The 15,294-nt window shown below is 38.1% G+C and overlaps 1 pseudogene; it reads left to right on the top strand.

Moving 5' to 3' along the window:
- Window positions 1-12,570: 12,570 nt before the first annotated feature.
- Window positions 12,571-13,895, top strand: LOC120220773 (annotated as a pseudogene).
- The last annotated feature ends 1,399 nt before the right edge of the window (window positions 13,896-15,294 follow it).

Genomic DNA, 15,294 nt, shown 5'->3' with positions numbered 1-15,294 from the left:
ACCAGTTTTCATTCCCACCAACAGTGGAAGAAAGTTCCCCTTTCTCCACATCCTCGCCAACATCTGTTGCATCCTGAGTTGTAAATTTTAGCCACTCTGATGGGTGTGAAGTGGTATCTTAATGTGGTTTTGATTTCTATTTCCTTGATGATGAGAGACGTTGAGCATCTTTTCATGTGTCTCTTAGCCATTTGGATGTCTTCTTTGGAAAAGTGTCAGTTCATGTCTCATGCCCATTTCTTCACTGGATTATTTGTTTTTGAGGTTGAGTTTGGTAAGTTCATTATAGATTTTGAATACTAACTCTTTATCTGATTTGTCATTTGCAAACATCTTCTCCCATTCCATTGGTTGCCTTTTTGTTTTGTTGATTGTTTTCTTTACTGTGCAGAAGCTTTGTATCTTGAGACAGATATCATATGTTTTCACCCATATGTGGAAGTTGAGAAACTTAACAAAAGATCATGGAGGAAGGGAAAGAAAAAAATAGTTACAAACAGAGAGGGAAGCAAACTATAGAAGACTCTTAAATACAGAGAACAAACTTAGAGTTGATGGAGGTAGAGAGGGGGCAAGGAAAATGGGTGATGGGCATTGAGGAGAGCACTTATAGGGATGAGCACTGGGTGTTGTATGTAAGTGATGAATCACAGGTATCTACTCCCAAAGCCAAGAGCGCACTGTCTACACTGTATGTTAGCTAACTTGACAATAAGTTACATTAAAAAAGATATTTTCTTTCCATTATCTAACTTTTTCAGAACAATAGATTTGCTTTCTTTTCAGAAGCAAAATATGGTGGGATAATAGTTGTATTTCCCAGTCCCATTTTATCATTTTAATTCTAGTTTGGGTACTTGTATGAGTTTTCATCCTTTTCTCTGACATCTAAGTGGTAGCTGGGTTTGTTGTTTTGTTTCTGACATATTCCCAGTGTCTGGAATACCCTAAGTGCTGAACAAATAATTTATTTCATAAATGAATGAATATCACCATTGTTATATTACTGGGTTATTAGGACAATTAGCTAGAAGAAAATTTTAAACTAAGCTTCACTATTAACGTTGGTTCCATTAAATTCTAGTGCCAATTTTATTTTCTTCCTACCTAGTAAGACTGCTATATAAGAGAAGCTAATAACTTGATTTGGAATTTTGATATGTGAGAAATTGTATTAAGATCAATCTTTTTTTTCCCCACAAACATGTATTGAGTGCCTATTTAGGTTAGCACTACACCATGATAGAATTCTTTTCAGCTAGGGATTTGGAGGTGGCTAAGTAAATATAAAGAACTCAGGTTACATATGCAAGTCAGTTCTTAGATTAAGAGTAAATCACAATGTATTGTGAGATATAATAGATAATGTGAAATATGCAATGAGGAATAAGAGTGGCATTTGAGTTATGTTATGGAGTCTTTAGAAAACTCACAAAGGGTAAGAGTTACGAAGGATGAAGATCTAAGAGGAGGAGTGTTTCTGGGGAAGGTAGTAATATCCAGAGTTTAGAACAGTCCAGGAGTTACATATACTTAAATGTGATTGGAAAAAGAAGGTGAAGAATAACTGGAAGGGTTTTGAAAATGCAGCTACCCACAAATCACTGAGGATAACTTTTTCTAAAATGTATGGATGGTACTAGATTCAGAAGGGTGGTGGACAATAAGTCAGAGTGGTAATGACTGGGTAAGACATGTGAGTGTGAGGCTGAGAGAAGTACATGTCGATAAGAATTATATAAATGGGTAAAGCTTCATTTGAGACAGTGGTTTAATACAGCGTTGTATTTGTTACAAAAGAAAGTGCTGAGAGAATTATTATGCACCTATAGAAGGAGATGTAGTTGTGTGTGTGAGTCTGTGTGTGTGTGTGATTATAAGCTCACTTGACCTAGAATTTGAGCCATGTTGCTGCTTCACTCAACCAGCATTTGTTTGGTATCTCTTGGAGTCATGGCTTAAAACACTGGCTCAAGTCCAAAAGAGGAAAAGTACAGATAAAGCATAAACTAAGAATGCTTAAAGAATAGAACAAAATGAACTACCAGGGAAATTGCTGGGGAAACATCACCACAGATTTTCAAAGGCTTTGAGTTGATATCAGAAGCGTGATGTACTCAGGGAATTTATAACCTTAAATAGTAAATATGTAACATTGGAAAACTATTAAGTAAGGGGTATAGAAGAAGAGTAAGTCCAGGCAAGAAGGATGTGAGGATTATGATGTTAAAATCATAAAGAATGGGCATTCACTCTTACTCAAGATGCAGGCCTTATTTCTAGAAACTTATATGGACCCCATTGTTGACTGTACCAAAACTTTCCCTCTTTATTCAAAATCAAATTCCACTCCTACCAACGTTGGCTTTATGTATTCTATCCATTACAGTGCCATTTGGCATATCTAGGTCTTTTAAACCTTTATTTCTTCATACTTTCATTTAGAAGTGGCATTCATTGCCATGACTTCTACAATAATTTAGATGGTGATTCTCCCCACTCTCCCTTACATATACACAGATAATTTTAAAACAACTTATATTTAAATCAAGAAATATAGTGTTCTTGAGATTTTATTTATATAGGTGTTCAACTGTCTTGTTGGTGGAGATATAGAAAATTGCACTATTTTGCCACATCTTTTACTTATATAAATTACTTTCCGGCCCACAGGGACTATTTAAAGTGCTGAGATAGTTCTCTCGAGGATTCTGAGGATTCATCATTATCCCCGTTAGTAGTTATTTGTCCCTGAACAGTGAAAAGGACCAAGGGAATGATAATGCTCAGAATTTTTCCTTAAAGTAATTTCATACCTGAACTTCTTTCTAGAAAGACGTGCACTTCACTATAACCACCAGTAGGGGCCACTGTGGAAAGGTGCCTTAGCTCTGTTGGGTGAGAGACGTGAGAGAAAATAGGTCAGTGAGGGGTGAACTGCTTTTTTATTTAAGAAGTACCGTATTTAAGTTCACTTTAAACATTTAAAAGTAATTTAAACAGAAGCAAAAATAACGAGATAAATCTTTATGCTACCAGGCATTAAATTAATGAACTAATGTACTGATTTAATTCTGAGTTTTTTGGTAACTCTGGCAAAATGGAAGGTTCATGCTGCTCTATAATATAGAACAGCTCATCAGCAGTAACTTCAATGGCTCAAAATCAAAAAGGCATCCATTGTGTGGGTCTTTATTAAAGGGCAATGGGGTACATATCTCACAGTGTTTTCAATTAGAATTTTGCAAACACATTTATATTGCTCAAAATGAAGTTTTGTGTATCTATTATCAATAATGGCTGAGGAAATAAAAATAAGGAATCGCTCAAAGAAGTAATTTCTGCAGGAAAAAGAGCTGGCTTCAGGAATATTACTTCCTAAGGTAGCAATGCAGGATTAACTTCCTTAATGCAGGCGCTAAGGGAATTTCTAGGGAAATGCCTCGATAAAATGCCCATTATGTTATTTCTCCAATGTATCAGGTGCTTAAAATGATCCATCCACAAATGCTTAGAACTGGCTTTTGCTGTTTCTCTGATGAGAGCCTAAAGCAGAGCTATGGTCAAATAAATATCATTTATTGGTTGAAATGAAACTCTCATGCGTGACTCTGGAGTTGAGCATTCTAACGATGCTCACCTCCAAGTGCCTCTGTGACATTTCTCCCTCTTGACATGTCACCTGTTGCCATTCAATTTTGATTTTCTTTCTGTTTATCTTTTAAATATCGGTGTTTTTCTCTGTTTAATTGTCACTGTGTGAACTCTTACTGCGACAGTGTATTCACTATCTTCAACCACCATGCATGCGCTGTTGATGTCTCAATCCAGATTTCCAGCTGAGATATCTCTCCTGAGATTCAAGCTTCTTTTTTTTAATTTTTTAAAAATATTTTTTATTTATTTCTAGGAGAGAGAGAGAGAGACAGCGTGAGCAGGGGAGGGTCAGAGAGAGAGGGAGTCACAGGTCGAAACAGGCTCCAGGCTCTGAGCTGGCAGTCAGCACAGAGCCCGACGCGGGGCTCGAACCCACGAACCGTGAGATCATGACCTAAGCGAAAGTCGGACGCTTAACCGACTAAGCCACCCAGGCGCCCCCCCCTTTTTTTTTTTTAATTTTTAAGTGTTTATTTATTTTTGAGAGAGAGAGAGAGAAGGAGAGGGAGAAAGAGAGAGAGAGAGAGAGAGAGAGAGAGACTAAGCAGGGGAGGACAGGGAGAGAGGGAGACACAGAATCCGAAGCAGGCTCCAGGTTCTGAGTGGTCACAGAGCTCAACATGGTGTTTGAACCCATGAACCATGAGATCATGACCTGAGCTGAAGTCAGACGCTTAACTGACTGAGCCACCCAGATGCCCCCCAGATTCATCTTCATGTGGAGGGATATACATATGTACAAATAGATATTGCCAGCTCTACTTCTTTAAAATCAAACTTACCAGATTCACTCTCATACCTATGTTTCTTCAATGGATACTACTATTCAACCTGTCATACAAGGGAGCCATCCATCTGGGAATCATTTAAGTTGTATCTCCTTTACTCACCTTTCATTTCTTATGTTACAGAATGCTGTCAATTTCTCCATCCTTCTTACTTTACAGTAATTGCCTTTGTCCAGATACTAATAAAATTTAAAAGAAACTATTTTAGTAGAAATCCCCCTTTACCCTCCATACACATACATACAACACCAGGCTGGAGCCCCTTAATAGCACGGATTTTTTTTCCCTCATTTTTGTTTCTTGGCGCTTATTTCTAGTTGTTAAATGTTTATTGAATGGATGTGTAATGGGACAAAAAATAATTGAATTATGAATGTCTCTATCTTTCCCATTAAAAAAATGGGTTAGAGTTTTTGTCATTTCATTTATTTCCCTTTGCTCAGCTTCTTTGGAGGTTTCTGCCTTTCCTAGGAGGGTTCTTTTTTTGGATTTTGTAATAAGGAATTAAGATAAGAAGAAGGAGAGAGGGAAGAGAAGTCTTCAGACAGGGCTTGTGGAAGAATTATGCAGAGAAAATTTAGAGAAGATTTGACAAAGGTCAGTGTATTTTATGAACAAAATGGATGCACTAGAAAGAGTTTTTTTTTTTAATGTTTTATTTATTTCTAGGAGAGAGAGAGAGAGAGAGAGACAGCGTGAGCAGGGGAGGGTCAGAGAGAGAGGGAGTGACAGACTCTGAAACAGGCTCCAGGCTCTGAGCTGGCAGTCAGCACAGAGCCCGACGCGGGGCTCGAACCCACGAACCGCTAGATCATGACCTAAGTGAAAGTCGGAGGCTTAACCGACTAAGCCACCCAGGCGCCCCGCAATAGAAAGAGTTTTGAGAATATGTTGCTGTGGTCAGAAAATCTCCCACAAGTATTGAGAAATACAAGTATATACAAGAGATATAAAAAATAGAATTTGAAATGACTTTTTGGGTACCTAATTGTGCATATACCCTGACAAAAGAGTCACAGATTCAATGCAGATACAAATAACTAAATATATAATACATAAATGAGTGAGTGAGGGAATAAATGAATGAATGAATGGATAAGAGCCTGGCCAGGTATTCGTATCTGCAAAAGAATTCCTGCAGGTTGTCTGTCTCTGGTAATGTGTTGTAACCAGAGAAATTTTTTTTAAATGTTTAATTACTTTTGAGACAGAGAGATGCAGAGCAGAGAGAGGGTCTCAAGTGGGGCTCTGTGCTGAGAGCAGAGAGCTCCATGCAGGGCTCGAACTCACAAATCATGAGATCATGACCTGAGCCGAAGCCAGACGCTTAGCTGACTGAGCCATTCAGGCTCCCTCTAACCAGAGAATTTTGTGGCATTTGATTTAGAAGAGCAATTTTTATTTTAAAATTTGCAAGATCATGTGATGATAATTTCATAATAGTAATGGTGCTTTAATAGAAGGATATTCTAGTGAGCCTATTAAAATAAATTTGTATGTGAACATTTGGCAAAGCATTGTATAAATTGATCCAATGAGATGCCTCAATATTTTCCAATTTAATTGTATTTACAAACATAATGATTTTGATTTTAATGTAGTTGGTATGGAGCGTTGTATGTATATATATATTTTGTTATGGAGAATGTTTAGCTAATATGTGTAGCTATCTTTAATTCACCTCCTTGTTATGAAAGTAAAACTTTAGCAAAGAATGACTGCTCTAGAAGATGCTTCCAGTCACAAGGTAACTATTTGAATACATGTTGGAGATTGGGGACTCTAAAACCTAACCTTGATTTTCACATCATCACCAATTGATTTGTTTTTGTCGTCATCAGCTCATTTCTGTTATGTGAGCAATTCGATTAGAAAATAGCCTCAAGGAAGCATGAATAGCATACGATCAAGAGTCATGAGCACATCAGATTCACAGGTGGCTCTTCTTTACAGATTTACAACATGATCAGTGGTTGGTAAATTTGAGAACGGTCCTACCTCATCCTTAACTATATTCTTAATAATTATCTCCCTTTTGCTACCAAGCAGAAATATCTTCTGGGTTTATGGGTAGGATATTAAATTTAAAAACCTAGTTGAAATCTTTTGCAAGAAGGAAACTAGAATGAAAATATCTAGTAGGGCAACTGATTTATAATTTAAAGTAGTTTTTCTTCACAAAGATGACCCAGACAACATTTCATTCTGAAGAATGAATTGGATAGTTTGACAAACATTTGATTTCATTACTAAGTACTGATTCTGAACTATTGATATTTACAGCATTTCTCTATCTTCCTATTTCCTTTTTCAGTTTTGGGTATTTGGGTTACTGAATCCCAGGGTTGGGATCCCTACACTATTTGGACCTAGTCTGTATCCGTTAAACACAGAGGCTGTCAAACATTTGAAATGTGGTGAATCTGCACTGAGATAGGCTGTAAGTGTAAAATGCAAGTGTAAAAGGCCTAATCGCAAAGGTTACATTTTATGGGGCTCCTGGGTGGCTCAGCTGGTTAAGCGTCCGACTCTTAATTTTGGCTCTACTCATGATCTCACGACTTGTGACTCTGAGACTCGCTTTCAGCTCTGTACTGACAGCAAGGAGCTTGTTTGGAATTCTCTCTCTCTTTCTCTGTCTTTGCCCCTCCCCTACTCTCTCGCTCACATACACTATCTCTCTCAAAATAAATAAATAAAAAGGGAGTTCATTTGAAAACAGAAATATATTCTTTTGTATTTTTAAAAAACTATTTTTATTTTTTCATGTATATGTTGAAATATGACCTTTATCTGTTTTCTACTAGTCTTTGATGTGACTGGCAGAAAAATCTAAATTACATAAGTGGCCCATGTATTTCTATTGAATAGCATTGCTGAGACTTTAGAAAAGTTGTCACAGGATTGTAGATCTAGTGATATAATTTTCATAGATGTCAGTAAATATGTGAGCTTTAATAATTCTATTAGCTGAAAACATTCTGATAATGTGTCTCCAAATATGTACCTATTAAATTCTTAAACTTATTTTTTTTTCTTATGAGGCTAAAGTGTTGAAAAAATAAGTTGTTCTTAAGTTTTTGGTGACGGACTGACTTCTTAAATAACGATAATTTTTGGTAATTCCAGGCAATGTTGGTAAGCCATCTAAATTTTCAAGTCTTGGGAAAGCACAAAATGTTAGCTTCTCTAACTTGATGGAAATGGCTGTGAACTAAAGTCAGAAGACCTGGATTAAAGCCAAGACTTTCTTGGCCACTTACAAACTACATGTTCTCCAGTAATAAATCATCTTGCTGGGAGCCAACAATGTGTTTCCATATAAGAAGGGGAAAATTAATAATAGCAGCCCAACCTATCCACAAGGTTATTGAGGCAAATGGAATCATAATGGTTAGAGTGTTCACTTTAAAATCTTTTGTAAGGTGTTATTACATGTATTAAGTGCAATTTTATTATCTTTTAATATATGGACAGTAAAATTATATGTATATTTATTTAAAAAATGTTTGATGTTTTATTTTTGAGAGAGAGAGAAAGAGAGAGAGAGAGAGAAGGAGCAAGGGAGAGGCAGAAAGAGAGAGGGAGGCACAGAAGTGAAGCAGGCTCCAGGCTCTGGGCTGTCATCACAGAGCCCGAGTAGGGGCTTGAACTCATGAACCATGAGATCATGACCTGAACCAAAGGCAGATGCTTAACCGACTGAGCCACCCAGGCACCCCAATATATGTGTATTTATTTTAATATGTTTTTTGAAGGAGAAAAAATGTATATAGTACTTATTTGGTAGAGATCTTGCAGAGCCTAAACTGAGATTTATATTTATTCTCTGCCCTGGATTCTAGCCAGAGAAAATGACTTTAACTATTTCTGTCTTCAGTTCTTCTGGGGCTCATCACTACAACTGCAAATAATAAACTTGCATCTTTTTCTGTAGATAGTGGCTAATTGACCCCGTGCTGTGAATAAAAAAGAATTTAGCTCACTAACACTGTCTCCCAAGTTAAATAACCTGTATCACCATTTAATGCTTTCCTTGTTTCTCTTTTTAACCTTAAATGATATAATGAATCCTATCATTCTTTTTTTTTTTCCATTAACTTCGACAGCGTCTCTGGGTTTCTCCCTGTGTAAAATACAGGCATTAGTGTCCCTATGGCATTTCTCATCTCACCCCCTTCCCTCGTCTCATAACTTCTTTTAGTTAGTTATTTATTAGTTAGTTATTTTGTATCTTCAAAGTCTTGGTTCAACCTTAAATTTTGTCTACTGAGTATTTCCAAAATTGATACCCTATGAACACAACACATTATTATGATTAGATAAAGTGTGTTCACAGCATGATGCAAAAGTGAGGTTTACTTTCCATCGAAGAGTCTTTGGACAATCCTGCTGAGGCTTCCTCCTTGTGGACCTAAAAGCCATGCTTGGAGAGAAAAAGCCATAGGCTATTCTGTTCCAACAGATAGTGCCTGTAATAAGTGATCATTAAAGCCAAGATGTGCTTAAGTCATCGGAGCTTGAAATTTCATGGGAATTCTTGCCTACATGAAGCTTTGCAATGTCTTCTAGAGAATAGTGGAAACCTGCCTCCCGATGTCCATGATAGGAAAGTACAGATTGTAATTGGTTATTGTTGTCCATCACCTTGGGATAAAAGAAGTGGGAAGATTACCTCAGAAGACAGGTGCAGTGATCTGTAGACCTTGACCCTGGATTAAATAGTTTTCTAAAATCCAACCTTATTTTAAATGTTTGTTTATTTTTGAAACAGAGAGAGACAGAGCTTGAGATGGGGAGGGGCAGAGAGAGAAGAAGACACAGAACCTGAAGCAGGTTCCAGTCTCCAAGCTGTTAGCACAAAGCCTGATGCAGGGCTCAAACCCATGATCCATGAGATCATGACCTGAGCTGAAGTCAGACACTTAATCAACGGAGTCACCCAGGCACCCCTACAATCCAACCCTTTTAAGATGGGGGCAGAGTGGGATGAGTTACCAAAAATCTCAGGCCTTTGAAACAATTACGGAGAGACCCAGGTAGTGGAGTTTGAGAATCCAGTGTGGGTGAGAGTTGATTATTAATTAACATTAAGATGAGTAGAAAAATAAATGGATTTTCTGGAAATCCCTAGACTAATGCTTGTATATTAAGGGTATGAACCTTTTATTGCTTTAGTAAAATTCCTTATTAATTAATTGGGCTCAGCAAGGAAGGGAACCTTTCTTGATCTTTGGCCCACAGTACCCTAAAATAGACCAAGAAATTAGGGGAAATATAATTCTGTGTCATTAAATTGTTTCACTTGAAGGCTGCTGTTCTAAATATCAAGATCACATACATTCTTTTGGAAACATTCTTAATTGTGTGTTTTCCCTTCCTTCTTGAATTAAAAGAAAAAAGTCAAAAAGCAAAATAAAAAAAAATACTTAGCTGCATTTTCTCTTAACTGTTTCTGGCCCCATAACGCACTACTTGGCTGAAATACATTTAGCGTTTCCTCAAAACCTATAGAAAAAAAGAGGCAAAACTTCTCTAGTATATGGCTTCTATTTATGCTCCAACCTTGTATACCTAATTGCTTGTCTGTAGTAGCTTTCTGCTACATTTAATTTTGTTGTTGATGATGTTTTGAAGTTATTGTTTTTCATGCCTTGGTTCTACGGTAGGCATTGTGTTAAATAATGTGCATGCATTACTTTACTAATCTTAATATCACCATTTTAGAATTGAGAGGCTAACTCATGGCAGCTAGACAGACTTATGCTCATGTCTAACTCAGAACTCATTGTTCATTCCACCCCTGTGTGTAGTCACAATTGTAGACCACTTGGAGAACAAGAAGTGTCACATACTATTTAGTGCCCATTTCATCACTTCATTCCACCTGCTCATATTAGCAGTAGGTCAAAAAAAAAAAAAAAAAAAGCCCTCCCCTTTAAGTTATCTGTCTTTTCTTCTGCTAGACAATCAATTTATAGACAAAATTATCACTTATGATGTCTTTTCATCACTCTTGTGCCTAAAATAATACTTTGGGCTAGTAGGTGGTAATAAAACTTTATTGATGATAATAATGGTAATAACTATTAGCATTTGGTATTAATAGCCGATTTCAATTTCTGTTCCCTTCCCACACACATTTCTTAACGCTTCAACCTTTGAAATCTTCCCACACTTCTTATCCAGACAGTTTGACTTCAGTTCCATATTTCACACTCTGAACCTCCACAGAGTAGGAGGCACAGCTATCGAACTCTTCTTCTTTTGAAATAAAAATTCATGTCAATGCTAGGGAGTGGGTCGTATCCTAATAACAGGATGGAGCCTAGATGGAGCATATTTTTCTAGGATGTCACAGTTTCATCCAATACTTTACTGATCCATAATTCTTAGGTAACAGAGGCATCAACTAAAAACTGCTTTTGTAGCACGCACACGACAAGCAGTGGTTCCGCACTCTGCAAGTAACTGGACTTCACTGTGGAGCCAGAGAAAACCTCCTCTGTGTCGCCTTTAATCTATCAACTCATCTAAGCTCTTTGAGATAACTAAATGGCATTGCAATGGGAGCAGCGATGTCATAGCTGACAGTTTTTATTTTAAATGCTTTCATTTCTTCAGTTTTAGTTCCAAGCAAAATGCTCTAAATCCTGCAGTGTCTTACACTTATCATTTAAATGCAGCATTATTATACTGTACTGCAATACCAGCAGAAGATAGCCCTCACTCTGCTAGGATATTGCCAGCACACACAGGCTTGGTTTATATTTGTGAGGAAAGAAGTGCACGGACATCACAAACACCTGTTACTAGAAGAGGTTAAGGAAGACCTGATGCTAAATTTGAGTGTACAAGTAAGGTTTTGTACCTTAAAACATTGCAAACATTATCTTGTTTAAGTGTGCTTAAATTGAAGTGGTCCAGGCTTACGTTTGGCCAACAAAATAAAGATGTCCCCCAAATCAAACAAATCTGTATTTTTAAAAAAGTTTCTCAAATAACTTATCCTTACTGCCTTTCCCCTATTATCAAAACACATCCCCAAAACCAATGCTAGTCAAAATATCTAATCGTAAGTGTGGCATGGGACATTGACTTATAAGAACAGATGGCCTCACTTTTGTCAGACATTATCCCTTCAGGTACTGGATCCTAGAAAGATCTAGGTCCTAGCGGAGGGACCCGAAGGGCTCCTTTGAGGAGGACTTGGGGTGGGGGTGGGGGCAGTAGTTAGGATAGTAGCTATTTGTTGAAGATACTGAAACACTCCAATATTTTAACAGCTTATCAGATAAATATTAACTCACTAAAAGCTCATGTATATTAAAAGGTAATACTAGACTCATGATCCTTAGAAATAGAGAAGGTTCTAATTTAGTTGTAGAACAGAAGGGTTTAGAAATTCTTCCAGGTGTTGGAAAGGGATCTCAGTCTTGCCGATTAATTTCGAATATAAATATGAGTAGTTCTAACCCTGGTCATCACTAGGAAAATTAAGGACGGAAAAAGTTATATCTTATGTTTTCAGGCATCAAAATCTCATTTAATTATCTCAGTAACCCTGTAGGCCTGTATTAGTTTACTAGGGCTACCATAACAAGTACCACAGGGTGAGCGGCTCAAATGAGAGAAACTTATTTCCTCACAATTCTGGAGGCACGAAATCCAAAAGTAAGGTGTCAGCAGAGCTGGTTTCATTCGGACACTTCTTGGCTTGGCTTCTAAATGATTGTCTTCTCCCTGTGTCTTCGCACGGTCTTCCTTGTATGTGTGTGTGTGCACGCAGGCTTGTGTGTGTGCGTGCCCTAATTTCCTCTTCTTGTAAGGATTCCAGTCACGTTGGATTAGGGTCCATCTTAGTGTCCTCGTCACTTTCATGATCTCTTTAAAGACCCTATCCCCAAACACATCACATTCTGAGGGACTGGGGGTTAGAACTTCAATATGCAAATTTGAGGGAGCACAATTCAGTCATAACAGGAAGTTAGTAATATAACCCTGCCTTTTAGAAAAACTTTATAGAGTCAGTGCATTACTTACCTCAACTCAGCTTGTCAGGGATGACAAGTGGGACGCGGTGTCTGCTCCTGTTGTTGCCTGTGCCTACTAGTCTGTAGCCACCATGCACAGCTGCATCACTACCTATGTTGGCCCGGCTGGTATCCAGATCAGCAATGGCTACTGGGAGTTCTGTTGCCTGCGCAATGGCCAGATGCCGACAGACAAGACCTTAGTGGGGAGATGACTCCTTCAACATCTTCTTCAGTGAGATGGGTGCTGGCAAGAGTGTCCCCGAGTCAGTGTTTGTAGACCTGGAACCCACGGTCATTGACGAAGTTTGCACTGGTACCTACTGCCAGCTCTTCCACCCTGAGCAGCTCGTCACAGGCAAGGGAAATTCTGCCAATAACTATGCCCAAGGGCACTACACCACTGGCAAGAAGATCACTGACCTCATCTTGGACTGAATTCAGAAGGTGGCCAACAAGCACACAGGTGTTCAGGGCATCTTGGTACTCCACGGCTTGAGATGGGGAACTGTTTCTGGGTTCGGCTCCTGCTGATGGAGTAACTCTCTATTGATTATGGCAAGAAGTCCAAGCAAGAGTCCTCCATTTACCCAACCCGCCAGGTTCCCACAGCTGTAGTTGAGCCCTGTAGCTCTTCCTCACCACTCGTATCACCCTGGAGCACTCTGATTGTGTCTTTATGATAGACAAGAGGACATCTGTGACATTTGCCAGAGAAATCTTGATATTGAGTACCCAAACTACACTAATCTTAATTGCTTCATTAGCCAGATTGTGTCTTCCATGACTGCTTTCTGCAGATTTGATGGAGCCCTCAATGTTGATCTGATAGAATTCCAGACCCACCTGGTATCCTATCCCCACATCCCTTTCCCTCTGGCCATATACGCCCTGTCATCTCTCTACTGAGAAAGCCTACCATGAACAGTTCTCCATAGCAGAGACCACCAGGATGTGCATTGAGCCAGAAAACTGGATGGTGAAATGTGACCCTCACCACGGAAAATATATGGCTCGTTGCCTGTTGTACTGTGACAATGTGGTTCCTAAAGATGTCAATGCTACCATCGCCGCCAACAAGACCAAGCATCCTCTTATTGGGCTAGAACCCCACTGGCTTCAAAGTTGGTATTAAATACCGGTCTCCCACTGTGGTACCTGGTGGAGACTTGGCCGAAGTACAATGAGCTGTGTGCATGCCGAGTGACACCACGGCCATTGCTGAGTCTTGGGCTCACCTGGACCACAGGTTTCACCTGAGGTATATATGCTTTATTCACTGGTAAGTGGGTGAAAGCATGAAGGAAGGAGAGTTTTTTAGGTCTCTGAGGATATAGCTACCCTGGAGAAGGATTATGAGGAGGTTGGTGTGGATTCTGTTGAAGGAGAGGGTGAGGAAGAAAGAGAGGAAAACTAATTATCATTCCGTTCAGCCCTGAAGCATGTCCCACTCAGAACTTTAGCTTCCACACTAGCTGACAGGCATTAAAGGTTTCTGGTTAGATTGTTTCCAGTTTTAACTGTGATCACGTCTTATTTTTCCATGTATACTTGTAGCATTTTCCCATCATGTCTCGAAGTAAAAGTTTAAGAAAGAAAAAAATATTAAAAGTTTGTGAAATATTTTTAAAGTCAATTTTATTCAAGCATATTTTATACCTAAAATCACACCCATTTTAAATGTACAGCTGGCATTTGGGCAAATCCGTACACCATCTAACCCACACCACAATCAAACTTCAGAAGTTTCTATCATCTCAAAAAAAAATCATCTTGTGCTTATTTCCTGGCATTTCCCCTTCATCCCTGGCTCAAGGCAGCCATTGGTCTGATTTCTTTTCTAGGGTTTCATATAAATGGAGTCATAAAGTATGCACACCACTATCCCTGGCTTCTTTTTTTCCAGCATAATGCATGATGTTTTTGAGATTCATCCATTTTGGGGGATGTGTGAGTAGTTTGTTCCATTTGATTGCTGCATGGTAATCCATTGTATGATTTTACCACCACTTGTTTATTGTTTATAGCTTTTGGCTCTTATGAAAAGAGCTAATATGAACCTTTAGTTATAGGTCTTTGTATAGCCAGGACATGTGTTTTCATTTCTCTTGGGTAAATACCTAAAAGTGGAATGCTGTGTCATATGAGAAGTAGGCATTTAACTTTTAAAACCATTATTTTCAAGAAGAATCTGCTAAGTTGTTTTCCAAATGGTTGTATTATTTTACATTCCCACTAGCAGTGTGTGAGAGTTCTAGTTCCTCTATATCGCCTCCAACACCAGGTATTAGTGGCCTTTATCATTTTAGCCTTTCCTGTGAGTGTGTAGTGGTATCTCATTGTAGACTTAAAATTATATTTTGTTGATGACTAAATCATATTGAGTATCTTTTCACATGCCTATTTGGAAAATCATATATCTTCTTTTGTGAATTGTCTTTTCAAATATTTTTCCTGTTGTTTTTTTTTTGTGGTTGACTTCTAGTTTTTAAATTTTTTGAGTTCCTTACACGCTCTAGATGTAAGCCATTTGTCAGACATGTGTAATTCCCATATTTTCTTCTATTCTTCAGTTGGCCTTTCCAGTTTATTAATGCTCATTCAAAGAGCAGAATTTTTAGTTTTGATAAAATTCAACTTATCATATTATTTTTAGTTTTGGCCTTTTATGTCCTATTTAGGGAATCTTTACTGACTCTATAGAAAGCAAATGTTACAGACCTGGATGTAATGTTTAAGTTTGTGACACATTTCAAGTTGTTTTGTGTGTGGCATGAGGTGAGCGTTGACTTCAGTTTTTTATGTGCATGAGCAAA

Source organism: Hyaena hyaena, unplaced genomic scaffold, assembly GCF_003009895.1.
Source record: "Hyaena hyaena isolate Hyena2069 unplaced genomic scaffold, ASM300989v1 scaffold_722, whole genome shotgun sequence".
NCBI classification, from domain to species: domain Eukaryota; kingdom Metazoa; phylum Chordata; class Mammalia; order Carnivora; family Hyaenidae; genus Hyaena; species Hyaena hyaena.
This window is presented reverse-complemented; position numbering and strand designations above follow the sequence as displayed.